The 17,633-nt window shown below is 50.1% G+C and overlaps 1 protein-coding gene across 2 annotated transcripts in view; it reads right to left on the bottom strand.

Moving 5' to 3' along the window:
- The window catches only part of SLC39A11 (solute carrier family 39 member 11), a 2,376,444-nt gene extending 2,359,172 nt beyond the window's left edge, over nucleotides 1–17,272 (bottom strand). For both annotated transcript variants that reach the window (XM_078654275.1, XM_078654276.1), the window contains exon 1: nucleotides 17,149–17,272. The gene's annotated coding sequence lies outside the window, so the exon portion shown is untranslated. The remainder of the gene's footprint in view (nucleotides 1–17,148) is intronic.
- Nucleotides 17,273–17,633: the final 361 nt, after the last annotated feature.

The raw sequence follows: 17,633 nt of genomic DNA, 5'->3' as shown, positions 1-17,633 counted from the left end.
AACTATGCCAAAAGGCTCACTGATAATCCTGTAGGTTGGAGATTCGTAATGGGACACTAGGCCTGGGAAAGAGAATGCGTCCGAGGAGGCCTGGGTTAGTAAGTATAGTTGGGTTTTAGAGATGCTGAGTAGGTAGGTTTTAGTGTAGAAATCTTTAGAATTAAATGCATGTTTTAACTATGGTTTCTCTGATCTTTTTCATGAAAATTTTTTCTTTCAGTTACATGACCAAGGATTGAATAACCTTTCTATTTAGAGAATAATGGAATTAATGTGAACCTGAATTTTCTCTTCATGATTTTATTAACAGTTTTCTTGATCTATTTTCTGAACGAATAGCAATGCTCAGTGAGAATTAATAATGACAGAATAAATGCTAATTTTCTTTTATGCAAATAAATTACATACAATCTTTTCAATGATTTCAGGTGTTTGTGATTCTTTTAGAGTCAATCAAATTATGCAATCAATGTATTGTAGTGAGGTTAAACTGGTCTTGACAATCACCATCAACTTACTCAACTAATTGGTCCATCGACCTAATTGGCAGGGTACATTGATGCATAGATTAGTTTAGTAGGATTATTAATGAAAACAAATGTTGGTGTTAAAATCTGTGCTTAAAAAGGTATCCAGTCATAGGAGAGAACTCACTCAACCCATTTCATATATATATATTTGCAAGGTTCTGGGGTAAAGCGTGTGTGTGTGTGACTAGGTGTGTTGTACTTCGGTGTTATGGGCCCCACCGGAGTGACCTGGACCCTGGGTTGGTGATATTTCTGGGTGAGCGCTGCATCAAGATCAACCATCCCCCCCTCACCCAATGCCCATTGGTGCCTCGAGCCCACCAGAAAAAAGCTTCAGGGAAATGAAAGTGGGCACACAAAGCTGGGCCCTGAGATCCTGCTTCCAGAATTACTGAAGACCAAACATCGAGCTGCGATGACGCCAGGGGACGATAATAGATCCCCAGAGTGAGCGGTGAGATATTCAGGGTGGCTATTGGTCCAAAAGGGCCCACAGGGGTGAAATGCCTCAGTCAAACCAATAATGGGGTAGCATTGACTTATGATTAAAAATCCATGGCAAGGGGTCTTGCCGATTGGGGTTGCCAACTCCCCCATGGGGACTGCACTAAAGTGCAGAAGTGGAGAATCAGTGGATTCGGGCTACTTGTTCCACTGGAGACTGGGCCACCCTTTCCTCCCACAAGCATCCATAACTGTACCAAGTTGGGGAGAACATTGGGAGGAGTTCCAAAAATTAAATGAGTTCCTCGAAAGAGCAAGCATCCCCATAAAGCAGGTAACACACCAGCCATCTCAGAGTGCCCCTACGTTTCTTTAGGCTGCAAAGCAAGACTTGCAAATAGTTTAAGGGGCTAAGGCAGGCTACCTCATCTTCCCCCTGGGCTTCAGATCCTCTTCTCCTGGTCTCAGACATGAACTGACCTCCCAAGATGGTAGCCAATAGATCGTGCAGGGAGTCCTCTATAAAGAAAATGCTGACATCTATATTCAATAAAGCTAATATGGCAAACAAATCTCCTATGGCAGCCAGACAACCTTCAGGAGACTCATCAACTTCACTTGGAATAGTCATAGCCAAAGATGATCTATAGACATTCCTCAAAGTTATCAAGGAAGTGGTGAGAACAATCTGCTCCGACCTCAAAGACAATTTAAAAGATATACAAAAGACATTACCAACCTAGGTACTAAGGTTAATGATCTTGAGCATACAGTCCACGAACAGGCGAAGGAGTTACATGACGCCGGCCGTGGACTCTTCACACTGAAACTACAATACGCTATTTTACTCTCAACCAAAAGGACCTCCAAAACCAATCAAGTCAAGAAAGCCACCGAGTGTGGAGCCTCCAAAGGAGCTCCCGTTTTGGGGACTACCAATTTGGTTATATTCCCCGTTAAAACCACCTCATCTGCTCTCCACCCGCCTGCCCAACATCTGGATTGCATCTCTACCAGCAACCAGCAACTTATAGTCGAAGCGGAAATCAGCAACCAACTTACCTGTGGATCGACTGTTGCTGCTGTTCTGGGCTGCACCCCTCACTTCACTGACTGACCTTCTTTACCGTGCGGCTGATCTTCCGGGGCCAATGTCCTGTTAATCTCTACTGCTGCGACGAGCCCGTTGCCAGCTCCTCCGATCCTGTGCCTGCCTCAGAGGATCGTGATCTCCGGGCGCTGAGGGGTGTCCTAGCGTGTGGGCGCCATCCACAGGATCCTTTCCTGGTTGGGGAGCTAGACTGCGAACTCCTGCCCCTGCCCCTGCCTGCTACAGTTGCCTGGTGGTCTGAGGACCCAATCGGAGCCTGGCTGCAAGCTCCTTGAAGGCGGACCTTGGTCCTCTGCCCCGGAGGACCCCCCACCTGTGGAGGGATTTGTATCTATCGGCATCATTGGATCTCCAGCACTATTTTATAACCCTTTGCCGGATGAGCCAGTCGGTAAGCCCCTGCCTGCCTTGGTCGCCTTGGACCCGACTGAGGCCTGGCGGCCAGCACCCGGAGGACAGATCCTTTCTCCTCTACCCGGAGGACCCCCGGCGTGTGGAGGGGGGTCTGTGGCTGCCAGCACTGCTTGATCTTCAGTGCCATTTTGTAGCCATTTGCTCCATTGCCCCCTGCCTGGCCCGCAGCCCCGCCGCTGTGCAGGAGCTGCCGTGGTTGCTTCTGTGCCACTGTCGCTACTCTGGGAGATCTTGCCGACGTGCGGTGTCCCACGAGATCGGCTCGCTGTTGTCTGTCTCTTGCTGGCTACTGCGGCAGACAAGGGACTGGGCTGGAGCTAGAGGGAGATGACCCCGACCGGTTCCTCCCTGTGGTGGCTCATGACATCCACGACTCCGGTGTTTGCACTTGTGGTGAGTGGCGACCTCCTGTTCTAAAGTAGAGGTGCTCTTTACCCGCTCCACGGTTGAGAAGCGCCCCCTGCTCTCGAGCCTTATCTCATACCCAGCTTTGGGAGGGCGGGATCTCGCCCTGATCCACGGCGTAGACCCGGGACACGGAAGGCGGCCTCCGGACCCGACTGAGCGCGCCGCACACCCACAGGGGCTCAAAACCAGCATTCGGGAGGCTTCCGGCGAGCACACAACGCCTCGGGCTCCTGCTGCCCCCCCTCGACGTGTCCTGCTGTACTCCGGATGCGGTCCCTGGTTTCCACTGCTGCCTGGACTTGCACCAACCATGCAGGCTCTGAGCCTCTGATGTTTGTTTTTACCACAGTTCCTTTACGGCGCCCGCTTGCCTTAGCGCCGGGCCTTTGATGCTGCCGCCCTGTCCCCTTCACACGGAGACAAAACTAATTCAAGGTATCTACCACACACTTGCATCGCAAAAGGCGCGCCAGGTACGTCCTCACCAAGCCATTTTTAACCCCCTGATATTCTCAACCCTTAAGCTAAAGCTCCCAAACTAAAATGGTGGCTCCCTGTAAGTAATCTTCAGGTCTTTCCTCACCGCTCCTGCTCATGAATCCTCACCCCCAGTGAGGCTGCTCTACAGTCACAAATTTAAAGTGCATTACTGCCATCTGATTATGTTCTGATCTAATGATTACTTGCACAACATGTAAATTCGTCCCAAAACCCCATGCCTGACCACATAATGGCGACCGCTCAAGACATCCTCAACCTGCCTTGCAGTGCCTGACCTTAAGATGACGCTTTACCCAAATCTCCCGCTCACACCATGGCTCCGTTACTTGGCCTGAAATCTCATCTAATTTGTCAATTGGCAGGCTACAAACTTCATATAGTTCGTTTGACCATACTAATGTCCTCTAGCGCAGCTGTTCTCAACTACACTAGTGTCCATGCTTGTTCTCCTAAAGACCTCCCCTAATATCCGGGGCCTGGATAACTACACTCCTTGCTCAGTTGAACAGCTGGTGGGCGCCCTTGAAGCAGCCTCGTCCTGATGACCTAGGAGAAACGCTCCATCCCCTCTGCCGCCCTACTACCCTTTAACTTACATTAGTGCCCTTCCCTAAATCAACATGTCAAGCCCCACTTTGACTGGGGAAAACTTCATTGCCTTAGTCTACCGCCCCCACCTCTCCAAAACCGCTGCTAACTCTTTCAAGCATGCCACCCAGAGATCCTGGTAACCAATCTGCAATTCAACGTGGACAGTGGCACTTGCATAAATGACCTTATCTTCTATTCCAAAAGACTTGCTGCCTGGCGCAAAACCTTAACACACCTTCTTAACGTTCGCTCAACGAGAAACATTCCATATGGCACTAAACTCACAATTGCCCCCTCTTCTACCCTCCGAGCATACCTTACCATCACCCTCTACAAAAATGGAATCATTCTGATCCAAGCCTCATCCAATAACCTTAATACATTTCTTTTCATCCGGCTTTGAAACCATGTGCACGACACGGATAAGGTAACCAACTCACGCACCAAAGGCCCTCCGTCCTGCCAGTCTACTGTGCCTAACCACTCGCCTACTCCCACCCCCATGGCTTCCATCACTGTTCATCCTACCCCCCCCCCAACATATCCACGGACCCTGGCCATGGACACCTCTGTTCCCCTCCCACCCAGCACCCCCCCATCAACTGCGAGGTTGGTTCTCTCCCAAAAACCCCGATCTCAGTTCGAACTAGCCCTTCACCGGCCCCCAATACCGGTCAACCTAACCATGACAGCTCGCCTTCCGACACCTCCAACAGAGTCGCCCCCAGACCCCGGCTCACCTCCCCGCCAACCATCTTCCTTAACCGCTAGCTGGTAACACCTCCAAAGACACATGAATCGGCTCAAGCTAACCTCTCTCCACGGCCACCTTCATTTGCCACCGACACTGCTCCAGAACCTTCGCACCCCTTCCCTCTAGTACCCCCAGCCTATACTGATCTTTCTAAACTCCAGAGCGACTGATCTAACCCAGAGCATCCATAGCTCCATTCTGTATCTTATGAACCTTCTTTGCCTCGCCGAACTCGCCCTTGTTAATCTCAAGCCACCTCAATCCTCTCCCCCTAGGATCGCCGAGCCTCCCATGCACCCACTTCAACTACCTCTCAGACATCATCACCCGCGCAAGCAGCCCTGCCACCTTTCAGAGGTGGAATCTCGAGCTCTTGCACTCCCTTACAACTCCACCACTGCCACCTCCACTCCTTTTGACCTCACGGAAGACGATATCCTAGCGATCCTCCAAGACCACAAACCTGTCCAAGACATCCGTTGCCCTCTAGATAAGAGTCCTGAACACCCCATCTGCACGGTCTCCATCAACCCCAACAGACCAGCTACCCTTCACAACAGAAGTGTGGTTGAAAGCAATCTCGAGCTTGTATTCCTGTCCGTCCAGGCCCATGACACTCCCCCAGACTCCCCACTATCTAGCCTCTCAATCAATTGATGATTGGCAGTTAAACATGCCTCAGATATTGCTGACCTCATCCTGAACAAAAACGTAGACCTAGCTTTATTAACCGAATCCTGGCTCAATTAATACTCTTCCTCTTGCCTGGACTGATTAGTCCCTCCTAACTACAACATTGCTAGACTAGATAGGCACTCCAACAAGAAAGGTGGAGGCATCGCTTGTATCTACCGATCCTCCCTCTTGGTCACGGAACTCCTAGCGGACTCCACTGACTCCTGCTAATAACTCGCCCTCTCAATTTCCAACAATTCATTACATCTTTGCAACTTGACCTTAATGATCATTACTCAGCGTCCATATCGAACATCCTGGCCGATCTGGCTCCTCTACAACTCAAAAGGTCACACATCAAAGATAGAAACCTCTGGTTCTCGGATTCCCTCAATTTGAGGAGGAGATCCCTACGACAATCTGAAAGAATCTGGAGACAGCACCCCTCCGCTGCAAACCTTAAACTTCTCCGTTAGGCGAGAAACCCTTATAATAAGCACATCCTCAATTCAAAAAAATAAAACTTCAGAACGGAATTGGGGAATGCCAAGAACAGACCCCGCAAGCTCTTTGAACTTGTCAAATACCAATCTAACAAACTGGCTAAATCTCTGATAGAATCCCCCAAGTCTCTAATATCTTCAGGGGAATTCTCCTCTTTCTTCACTGATAAAACCATGGCACTAGAAATCGAACTCAATACCACCGGTTACTCTCAACCCCTTCCTGACCTCCCCCCTTTTCCGCACTACCCTCACTGGCCCCACCTAAAAACCAAGCTCACTGGACCCACTTTGAATACTATGACGAAGACTCTATCTCTAAAATCCTCTCTACCTTGAACCCCAATAACCACTTCAATGACCCTCTACCATCGAATTGCCTCGCCGCTGCCTCCCAAGCCATTGTTCCTTGCTGGACTACAATAATCAACGCCTCACTTCAGCAGGGTTTGATCCCGGACACCTTGAAAGCCGGCCAAGTCCTCCCTATCTTAAAAAAGCCATCGCTGGACACTTCCTCCCCTGACAACTTCAGACCTATCTCCAATATCCCTCTGTTAGCCAAAGTATTAGGGATATATGTCCAACAACAACTAAGTCAGCACATCAACAACTACCACCTACTTGATGACTTTCAATCTGAATTCAGACCAGGGCACAGCACGGAAACTACTATGCTCCACATCGTGGACGATGCCCTCCAAGACCTTGACCAAGGCAAAACCTGCCTTCTAATCCTCTTAGATCTATCCTCCGCCTTCGATACGCCAACCAAGAAAAACTACTCGAACGCCTTAAACTCAGGATGGGGCTAGATGGCGTAGTCCTAGAATTGTTTAGGTCCTTCCTCCATAACCGATCTCAGAGATTCCTCATTAACGGCAACCTATCATCTCCCACCCTAGTCACAGTTGGAGTCCCCCAAGGTTCAACCCTATCACCCACCCTCTTTAATCTTTACTTAGAGCCACTCACCGAAGTTTTTCATACCGCCAATATCTCTTACCACATGTACGCGGACGACACCCAAATATACATCAATATTGCATCCAATCTGCCCGCTTTCAGAAAAAAAGAACCTACAATAGGGCATTTTTCAGAGCAGCACCAAGAATTTGGAACTCTCTTCCACCTGACACCCGAAAAATCCCTTCTCTATCACGTTTCAAGAAGGAGACCAAAACTTTCCTCATGGGTAAATTCCTAGGCTAATGGCATGCTCGCATCTACCACAGTGTGCCTGTCGAATCCAAAAACTATTGCTTCCTCCTCAGATTACCAACGCCCCCCGACAAGTAAATGTGGGGCTTCTGTTCTGTTTTTACTGATCCTATTATAACCGTAACAATTCATTTGTCCCCCTTGATCTCTATGCTCCTCAGCTACCCTACCCCTCCCCAAACTTAGTATATTTCTGTACTTGAGACTGTTTTGCTTTGTTTACTGTGTAACCGTGTAAAGAGCTATGATACCCTCACGGGTCAAGTTCGCACTCTATAAATTGGAGGCTTGGCAAGCAGAACAGAAGGCAATGGTATCAAAGCATATGTACAATGACTACTTCAGTAAGTACGTAACTGCCCCAATGATCCATTTGGATCACACACATAGAACTAACCCAAGGGAAGCAGAGCAGAGAGATGCCACCAGACATCCTCACAAGATTCCACTACTTCGACGAAAAAGAAGAAATAACAGCCTCTATAGAATCACCTATACACACCATGTTCAAGAGGAACAAATTGTCCTTCCACAATAATTTAGCAATGACAAAACGCCAAGGGAGACAAAACGTGGCATATAATAGACTATATTTGCATAAATACCACCTCCTACCAGTAGGATATCCTTTCTGGCTTGTCTTTGTATGGGACGGTCAGAAACATTACGCTAAAACACAGTATGCCCGCCAGATGGCACACAGTGAAGAGGCATCAGAAAAACAACCCACTACCTTCTGGAGATATTGAGCAGGTAAAAGGAAGAAGCTATCAGAGAGGAGGAGGAAAAAGAGCTAGAGCTTTTCCCCAGGGTGAAAATGAAGAAGTGTCAAGGGGTCCCTCATGGGCATGAGGGCAACCACTTGGAAAGTTGGAAGATACAAGTTCACTAGCCACGGTAATGAAGTGAACAGTAACAGGATGGCAGGTGGGGGAGAGAGGGGGAATCCTGGATTGGAGAACAGGATTGCAGATTTATATCTGTTTTAGTATTTTGAAAGGTTTGTGGGTAAAGGTGACATTTTGAGGGGCGGGGGAGGTGGAACTAGTGGAAGGATGGATCGCAGATCACAAAAAGCATCCCAGAGCTTCAACTTCGATGGTTCAAGAGACTTAGATGCTACTACAGGGCCACTCCAAGCCTAATGCCATCATAGAGGGAGAATGTTTCCTACTCCATGGTTAAGATTTTAGCCTAAGTGTGAAAGCCACAAATCCTAGGCTAAGAGATTAGCTGTCGTAAACCTTTTAAAGCGCACAGGGCCAGACATTTGACTTCCACAGGAAACACATTTCCTAGAAATAGACACACAAATGTAAGTCCCAGCTCATTCCAATACACCCTTTTCTAAATCATTATCTTTAACAGATAAAGCATGCGGTATAATGGGGAGGTTAAGTGTTGTGAAACAAGAAGTCCTGTGTTGTCTTCTTGGTTCGCCAACTTGACCAAATTGTCCGATCTCTGGCAAATCTAACGGTCCCTTGGCCTATTCTCCTTATTTGCCATTGTTTTATCGTCTGACAGCCCATTACCTTAAAATAAAGATATTAGGGTGGGTGCCTTGTTTAGTACGGTTTCATTCTCAGTTTTTACATTGATCATTTTTAGCACCCTCAATGGTAAACGTTTTAATAAAGTGGCCTTCTAGAACTCCTCTACATCTTCCAAGCTGGCATGTCTGTTTTATATCCCCTATTGATTGGCCTGTTTACCTGTACCAATCACTAGGCAAGCAAAAAAGATGAACATTTGGAGTCCTGCAGGAGCTCATTGCAGGATTCAGGAAAAACATCGAAAATGAGGGACAATCCTTCACCCTGCCACCCTATTTCACTAGGCCATAAGGCACAGGCTGTAAGGAACACAGAGAGGTGGCGATTGACTGTAATGGCCCCTTGTGGAAGCAAATAGCGCAAGGCAGAAAAACACAGCCATAATGTGGGCCCCTAACAGCCCTGATGCCACTGCACCTGCTGCACTACTAGGCCTTGTAGCCATAATTGGGCACTAAGGAGAGGGTTTAACCACACATAGGCTTTGCAGCACTAAACTGCTGCAAGGCCTATGTGAAAGAACACTGTGAGCACAGAGTCACAATGCACGAGAAGACACATCAGAAGATATTTGTTGGGGAGCAGAGGAACGATGAGTGGCATAGCGCATTTTGGAGTTTCATTCCAAATCTCATTTCCACTTCAGAACATCTTAAATAACTCATCTTGAGAATGAGCTTATCCAATACGATTACTATTCACACTGTATTCATACTGCATTTGGGTTCTAATACCTTTTCTACATCCTCAAGTAAGCCTTAACTGCTTTATATTGCAAAGTTTGAGAGACTGTTTTCGAAAATGAACATCTCCGGTATCCAAATGGAATGAAAGTCTTAAGCTTTGATACACCAGTGGTAAACATCACTATCTATCATGCATACTGTCCAATAACTACCCACTGTCACAGGACCTGGTCCAGGGGGTATGTTTTAGCCATGGTACTAGGATACTAGACATCTAATCTCATTTTTATTTGTTAAACCAATTTATGTGGGTATCAAGTAATGGGAGAAACATTACATATGCACAAAAATCAGAAGTGTAGACACAGGCTGGTTCGTCTGTTGTTGAAGCAACATTGTATGAAATGAGCGAGAATTGAGTCCACAAATATCTATAGAGAGCGTTAGAGGAGATGAACCGGTCCCAGTAAGTTGAATCTACTGATGTGTGCACCCAAAGGAATAATGTTAGAGGAAGAAATAAACACTAACATCGGGCAACGAACCACGGTTTGTGGCTGGGGAAGGAGGAAGAAGGAGGGGGAGGCAGATGTGTAGCTGTGTGCAGTGAGTGGTCTGTGCTGCAAGCCTAGGCAGGGGGGAGCACCTGGTAAGTCCACAGGGGTGTTCCAGCTGAGGGGACTTTCTCGCCCAGTGAGGGGCGAGGTATGCTCAGGAAGGCAGGATGTCTGCGCCCTCAGGGGGTGACAGCTCGGAGAGACACCGCAGGGGGACCTCGTGACTGCGGGGCACAGCATCATGATCATATGTATGGCAAAAGCGCAGGAGTAGCATGTCCCATTCAGGGGAAATGGGGCAGCAAGGGACTCTGCACGCCTCCTCATATCGAAGAGCTTCTTTTTCTGCAGCGCCCCACTAACATACAGTCCCTACCCAGGCCGCCAGAAGGGAGATGGGTCCCTCAGGTGCGCGCCAGTGCAAGGTGATGCTTCGCTTGGCCAGCAGAAGGGCTAGCGCTACGAAGCGCAATTGGATCTTTTAGTGTTTTTTTCTATTGAATATTCCCAACAAGCAGGCTTCCCAGGAAGAAATATCATTTAACTCTGTGACCTCTTGCAGTGTGGTGTGAATAGTGTTTCAGTAGTGCTGCAGGACAGGGCAAGCCTAGAACATATGAATGAAGTATTCCGCTAGGGGTCTGGCAGTGGGGGCAAGCAAACTGTGACTCTGGGTACTAGCGCTGAAGCTGCAATGGCATCAGGTATGCCTGATGCAATATAAAGGATTGTATATTTTTGAAGCTGGAGTTCTGGGACGCCTTCTTCGGGAATTCCAGGGCACAGTCCCACAACTTATCGTGTAGTGGCCTCTCAAATTCCTCTTCCCATTTATGAGGCAGCTGAGCGAGCGCGGCAAGGGTCAGTTCCTGGATGGTCTTCTATATCCAGGTGATAAGTTGAGGCCAGGGCCCATGGTTAATACTGTGTGGAGCACTGGATGGGTTGCAGGCTCCTCATCAGCCTTGTCCCAGAGGCATCAACAGTTGAAGTACAATTTGCCTATGGCGCGCAAACTGCCCTGGGGGTAACCTGCCCTCCTCCACCAGCAGGTCAAAGGGGAGCAGCTGGCCCACATAGAATAAGGAAGCCATATCCAGAAGCGAGTGGTTGACATCTAATCTCATCTTTACTACTTCTCCCAAATATGCTGGAAATAAACATTGTATTCTAAAGCTGGGTAGAACCCACAAAACAGTGACATTTACCTGGGAAAGGCAGCCATCAGAATCACTGTCACCATTGTTATGGTTTAGCAGACTATTTGGAAATGAGGTACCAATAAACACTGTTATTAATCCCAGCCTCCTATTTGACAAAATTGTGTGATCTTGAACAATGTTTTTTCCTAATTTATTCCTCTGCTCCCTTTTTGACAAGATTGGGAGTATTTATATTCAGTGTAAAAGCTGCTAGTAAGGGGCGTGGCTTGCAGAGCCAAAATGGTGGACGCACTTTGAGAGTGCTCCCGGACCCCTCCGCCATCCACCCGTAATCCTCACCTTACACGAGCCATTCTGCCCTGAAATTTGCTGGTCATCTGGTGCAGTATCCCTGGCGGTGCCCCTGGGAGTGCAGAGCCTTCACCGCATCATCCCGCTGCTGTGGACCGGCCCACCGCGCCACGGAGACAAAATGGCGGCTCCCTTCTGCTGATCGCGGCACTGGCCCGGAGTCTGGTCCTCGGCTGCCGGCCCTGGGTGGCACTCGGACTCCTCTCCCCACCTCCTGGTCTCCCCCCGTTGGCGCTGGAGGTGGCGGACCTGGTGTTTGGTGCTCCGGCAGTCTGTCTCGGCGGCGTAGATCCGCTCGTGCCCCAGGCCCCCCCCAGCGGCGCAGCCGCGACATCGGCTGCCGCATCGGGCAGCTGGGGCTGAAAATTCGAGGCTGTCATCATCTGTGTACCGGGGGAAGCCTCTGAAGACCCCAAAGTCGTTGTGTGGAAAGCTGCCGCAGGTGAGTCATGGCGGCGGTAGGGGTCCAGGGACAGTTGCTTGGGGGCCCTCACCGTGCGCGAAGGAGGCCGACTGGGGTGGGGGCCGGCCCGTGTGGCCCTGCTCTTTGTCTGGCCCGGTTGGACCCCTCTTCGCCCCTGGGGCCGGGTGACACCTGTACCGGCTCCCCAAGATACTGTGGGCACCTTGTGGCGACATCCTGGGCCACGTTGCGGTCCCTGGGCTGGGGATAGCCCGGAGAGGACCCTCGGCCGCATCAATCGAGCAGCAGGAGGCCCTTTGATCTAGGGACTGTGTTTGAGCGGGTGCGGGCGGGAACGCTTCCTGGCCTTGCCATACATCCTGGTTCCCCCCTGGCCACGTCAGCGACTGGGGACCAGACAATAGGGGCTTTCGGCCACACACATCGAGCGGCGCCTGGCAGTGTGTGAGGGCCTCCACCGCCCCCCCCCCCCCTGTCCTGTGCCTCCTGTGTCCCCAGGTCTCTCTCAGTGGGCTGTGGTTTTGGATTGTCCCCTCTTCCCCGCAACATCATCCACTGGAATGTCCACCCAGAAGGGGTGAAGCTGCCTGCTGGTTCTCCTACTTCTGCCCTGTTGGAGCGCTCTGTGGCCCTTGCAGGCGGGGGCCCACCTGCAGTGCTGGTTCTGGACTCTCTCCCCCCCCCATCCCCTCCCTTGCCCCTGAAGAGCCATCTTATCCGGAGTGGCGGAGTCGGCCGCATATATCGGGCGGCGGCGGATTGGTCCGGGCCTCACCTTCGCGTTGGCTGCTCCCACCTGCCTGATCTTGGCCCATCTGAAGAGATCCACCGGTGCCCGCTGCGGGATCCACCTGCGGGAATTTCGGGCCCCCGTGGCTCCTCGGGTGCCATCATGGGTAGAACGGACAAGTCGGCAAAGACCCCTGCCACCCAAATGAAAATGGATCGTTTCACCACCTCGGATGTGGGGGCGACCGGGGGCGCTGCGGAACAGGAGCCTTCACCGTCCGCGGACTTGTCCACTGTCTTACAAGCCATCAAGCCATCCATGCCTCACAAACCTCGGTTGAAGGCAAGATCGCGGAGGTGCGCGTGGACAGGACTCTCATCCGGCAGGAACTCCGAAACACCAAAGCACGGATCAAGGAGACTGAAACCCGAATCTCCACACTGGAGGATGACCTCCAACAATTCAAGGGACAGGTGGCCCGTCTCCAGTCGCACACTCAGGAATTGCATCGCTGGGCAGAGGATGTAGAAAACAGGTCCCAGCACAACAATCTCCACCTGGTGGGCTTCCCGGAGGGGGCGGAGCGGGGTCACACAGTAGACTTCCCAGCAAAGTGGCTGAGATTGTGGGTCCCTGAGGGCCCTCTTTCTCGATTGAGCGGGCCCACCGGTCCCTCGCTCCTAAACCATCACCAGGCGCGGCCCCACAACCAGTCATAATGCGGATCCTTAATTTCAGGAATCGTGATGCCATCCTGTCTGAAGCGCGCAAACAGCAGCGGCTCCACTACAAAAAACGTGCAATCATGATTTTTTCCGAATTATACCTGTGAGGTCCAGGACAGCGCCACTCCTTTGGTGAAGTTAAACAAAAACTGAGGGCACTCAACATCCAGTATCAGCTCCTTTTCCCGGCGTGCCTGCGAGTGGTGTTCGCTAACAAGACCTTGTACTTTGACACTCCTACAGAGGCCTGGACCTGGGTGACGGTGGAGCGTCCCCTGCGCATTGCTGACCGATCTTCACTCCTGGCGGGGAAAGAATGATGGGCCGGTCCAGCCCACACCTTTTGCTCCCCAGCCTCAAGGCAACCGCTCCTGTGGGAATCGCAGCCAGAGACGAGTCCGGTCGGATTCCTCGTCGGGCCACCCGCGACAGCCAATACTGCTCTTTGATGGATCCACAGCAGGGGGGCCCTCTGGCTCATCTGGCCGCCTGGACCGCGGAGGTGCTTGCCCCTGCCCTCTTTGCCCGATCTCCCGGACACAGACCTCTCACGTAGGCCAGTGATCCTGAAAGACCCTGCCTGAGGTAGTCACTGCCTGCCGCGCTGCCTGCCTGCCGGAGGCCGCGCTCAGACTTAAAACATTCTTTTTCTTCCTGATGGACTCGTTTATGCACGTCCTGCCACGAGGAGGGGTCCTCCACGCTTTCCCATTCCCAAGCATTTTAGTTTGGTTGTTCATTCACTTGTTTGTTGTTAGGGCAACAGATGCTTCCATTCCTGAAGTGTAGGGTGGGGGTGGGACCGTTGTCCCGAGTTTTTCCTTTAGTTTTGTTTTCTTTGTTTTTTAGTTTTGTCACACCAGCACTCACAAGGCACCCTGACATGCACCCAGTGGAACATGCAGATTTCCCTACGGACACGTTGTTGGGCCCTCTGACGTCCATCTTTTGCTACCAGACCTCCCCCTGGGTACTCACGTTCACATTGTCACTCCTGCCACCATGCCTGACACACCTTTATTAGGCACCTCCCTGTGCATCATGTCTAGGAATGACTCATCTTTATTTGTACTATCTCACCACGCGACCTCTCCATACACGACTGGTTCAACGGACGATGGTCTGACCCAGCTTACAGGCTCAAATTGGGGGAATTGGGCCTCGCCAGGATTCTGTCCATGTTGTATGGGGCTCCTATTCCTTCCGGTCTACCAGAGGTGAGGCTCTCTGTGTTACTGCCTGGCGGGCTACACTGTGGCACACCAAATGGACACACACACTGACCAAGTGTGCACCCTTGTGGCATGGGAGCTGGCTCAAAGAGGTAAATGAGCTGCAGGGCTTCAGGGCTTGGGACCTTATAGGTATTTTGCAATTGGGCGGGGGACCACATGGGTTCCTTCGGAGACCTCCAGAACAGATATTCCCTGCACCAATCACAATTCTATAGGTATCTGCAACTGCGACACGCCCACCACGCGCACCTTACAACAGGTACACGACTTCCTGATCACAGCCCGCCTGAAGCTCAGATTATGTTTGGGGACCGGGGGAAGGGTGGCATCTCCTGCATTTATCGTACACTGATCAACAACACCCCTACTTCCCGATACCGACTGCGGGCTCAGTGGGAGGGACTGGATAGGCCCCTTGGAGGAGGAGGACTGGCGTGATGCCCTTATGACTCCTAGAACGGTCACCACATCCACTAGGCTGCGTCTGGTGCAGCTCTATTATTTACATACCCCACCCCGGTGCGCCTCCATCGGGCAGGGTTCAGTCCAACCTCAGATAGTACTAGGCTTGGTCACGGCTCGGCTGACTTCCTCCATATGGTATGGGATTGCCCACACCTGGGGCTGTTCTGGAGGGAAAGAGAGGAAGAACTCACCTAAATCTTAGGATGGGAGGTCCCCCACGACCCAAAAACCACGATCCTGGGCATCACTGATGGGTTGGATGGGTCTCAGAATGACAAGGTGTTTTTTACTACAGCTATGGTGGTTGCCAAAAGGGACATTGCGGCCTCCTGGAAACGCCCTGAACCCCCGGGTGTTGGGCGATGGCAGACTGGTGCACCACACAGGAGAAAGTCATGTATGAGGCACGTGGGTGTCCCAAGAAATACCGCAGTCTGGGGGAAATGGTTGGAGGGGTGGTTTAGTCATAGAGTGAATGTCCAATTTCGAGTCATTTTGTTTTTAGTAGTGTCTGTAAACTGGGTAGCGCAAATTCTTTTATTTAATCCTGGATTTTCATGGTGTAGTGCTGAATGTCTGGTGTGTTCTTTCTGTAAAGCAATAAAAATGTGTTTATCAACAAAAAAAAGCCGCTAGTAAACATGTGGTTATAAAATGGCCTGGATATTACTGGGGTGGGGGAGGTGAGAAGTGCCCAGTCACATAGAATATTCACTGAAATGCAATATTGTGGTAAGCATATAGCCTTTGCAGCAAGCACTGTGCTGCATTCTTGTGTCTACTAATTTAACAAAGTGTTTGATCTTGGGCAAAAAAAAACTTTGCTGTGTCTCCGTCCACTGATCATACAATTTATCAGCGCTTTGAAATAGGCTTAATGGAAGAAATAGACACAAAGGAGATGGTACCAACACAACTAGCCTTTATAATTTGTATTCATACATTCAAGGCTATTTGCATCTCATTCGTTGAAATTGCTCCTAAAATTGCATTGTGCAGGTCACCTCCTTGGCAGCAGTGTCTCCATTCAAGATACTGGCAAGCACCTCTCTTACAGCTCTATAAAGGACTGAAACAGTGAGAGTTGCTTGTCCTTTGACGGGGTTGGAGCAAACAGGACACCAAATGCATGACAATAGGCGTTCCAAAGTGCCTTTCTATGGGAAGATGGACAAAAGCCCTAACTGAAGGACAAACCGGCAGAATTTGTCTTGTTGCAATTGGGTCTAAGGGAGGGACTCCCTCCTCTGGGATTTGCAGTGCTACAACATAGATGCAAGACACAGTGTACCGACCCAACTCCTGATTCCTAGTTGCAATGAGACACACCTCACTCTCAATTGGATGGGGAGGGGAACAAAACGATCAGTGTGCTGTGGCACACAGGCGCAGGCCCCACATTGGTGGGCTGAGTGCAGTTCCCTGGGCAGCTGAACACACTGTCCATCCCATCACCGGCCAGATTCTCTGTACACCCCCTTCCCCACCACCACCAAATTCGTCAGTGGCTTTTGTCCGTTGCCTGAATTTCTAGACAAAAGTTAATTTGCCTATCAACTGCCAAACACTCAACTACCCACGTCGTCCCATCTAGAACCCTTTGACACAAACCATAAAGCTTACTAGAGTCACATATGTGCCATACCATCGCTGCCTGCCACTTGACCTTGAAACCTCTTTGAACATTGCAGGTCTGGTGGCCTTTCATGCTTCCGAGGTAGATAAAACATGTACTACGGAGTTGGGTAACAATAAACGTACGTATCTATCCATCAACAGAAATACCAAGAGACTTCCTTGGGTGTTAATGTGTCTTATGTAAACACTCCTATTTTGTTTACTGTTCGCTCAGTAAGATGTTTGCAACTGTTGCGAAACTCCTTGCTTAAGTCAATTTCAATGAGGTCGTATTATCATGACGTCCGCATCTGCTCCTTGTACCCCGTCTACACTGCTGTCAATCGCCTCTTTTGATGTGTACTACCTCTCCGTTGTCGCCCTAATCTTACTGTCCGTCTTCATTTTTAGCTATAAACCCCTTACGGCTGTCATTCACTTTTCCCCAGCAATCAATCTACCTCTGCTAGACTCCCACCTGCCTTACCTGATGAACTCCCACAAGCTCCGGTCCTTCTTCTTCAGATCCTGCATCTACTTCCTGATTATTGCAGTACACGTGTCTCTCAAACTCCGATTTGCCAGGCCCACTATCTCGCTTATTGGTTGGCCTCTGTAGCTCCCGCCTCCTTCTTAAGAGCAAACTGCAATGTAAGCCCGCCTTCTCTCTTTCCATTGGACAGTTTGTTTGACCGTCAAAATGTAGGGACCTGAGCTCCGCGCTGTATTTACGGCTGTGCTGCATTTCGTTGGTCAGAGCGAAAGAGGAGGGCGGGCTTTGAGGACAACACTGAGAGGTACGTTAGCAGCAGTGCAGAGTAAAACAGAAAATGTGGTTTGTGTGACTCTTTAAGAACAAATGCATAGTTGCCAAGGTTTCAGATTGCTTATGTGTAACATTTTCGTAATTTCAGTGTAATTATGAGTGACAATTCAGCGACTATAAGTGACACTTTCTCCCCAGCGAAAGCA

Source organism: Lissotriton helveticus, chromosome 7, assembly GCF_964261635.1.
Source record: "Lissotriton helveticus chromosome 7, aLisHel1.1, whole genome shotgun sequence".
NCBI lineage: Eukaryota > Metazoa > Chordata > Amphibia > Caudata > Salamandridae > Lissotriton > Lissotriton helveticus.
The sequence above is the reverse complement of the archived record's forward strand: the minus strand, read 5'-3'. Positions and strand labels throughout refer to the sequence as shown.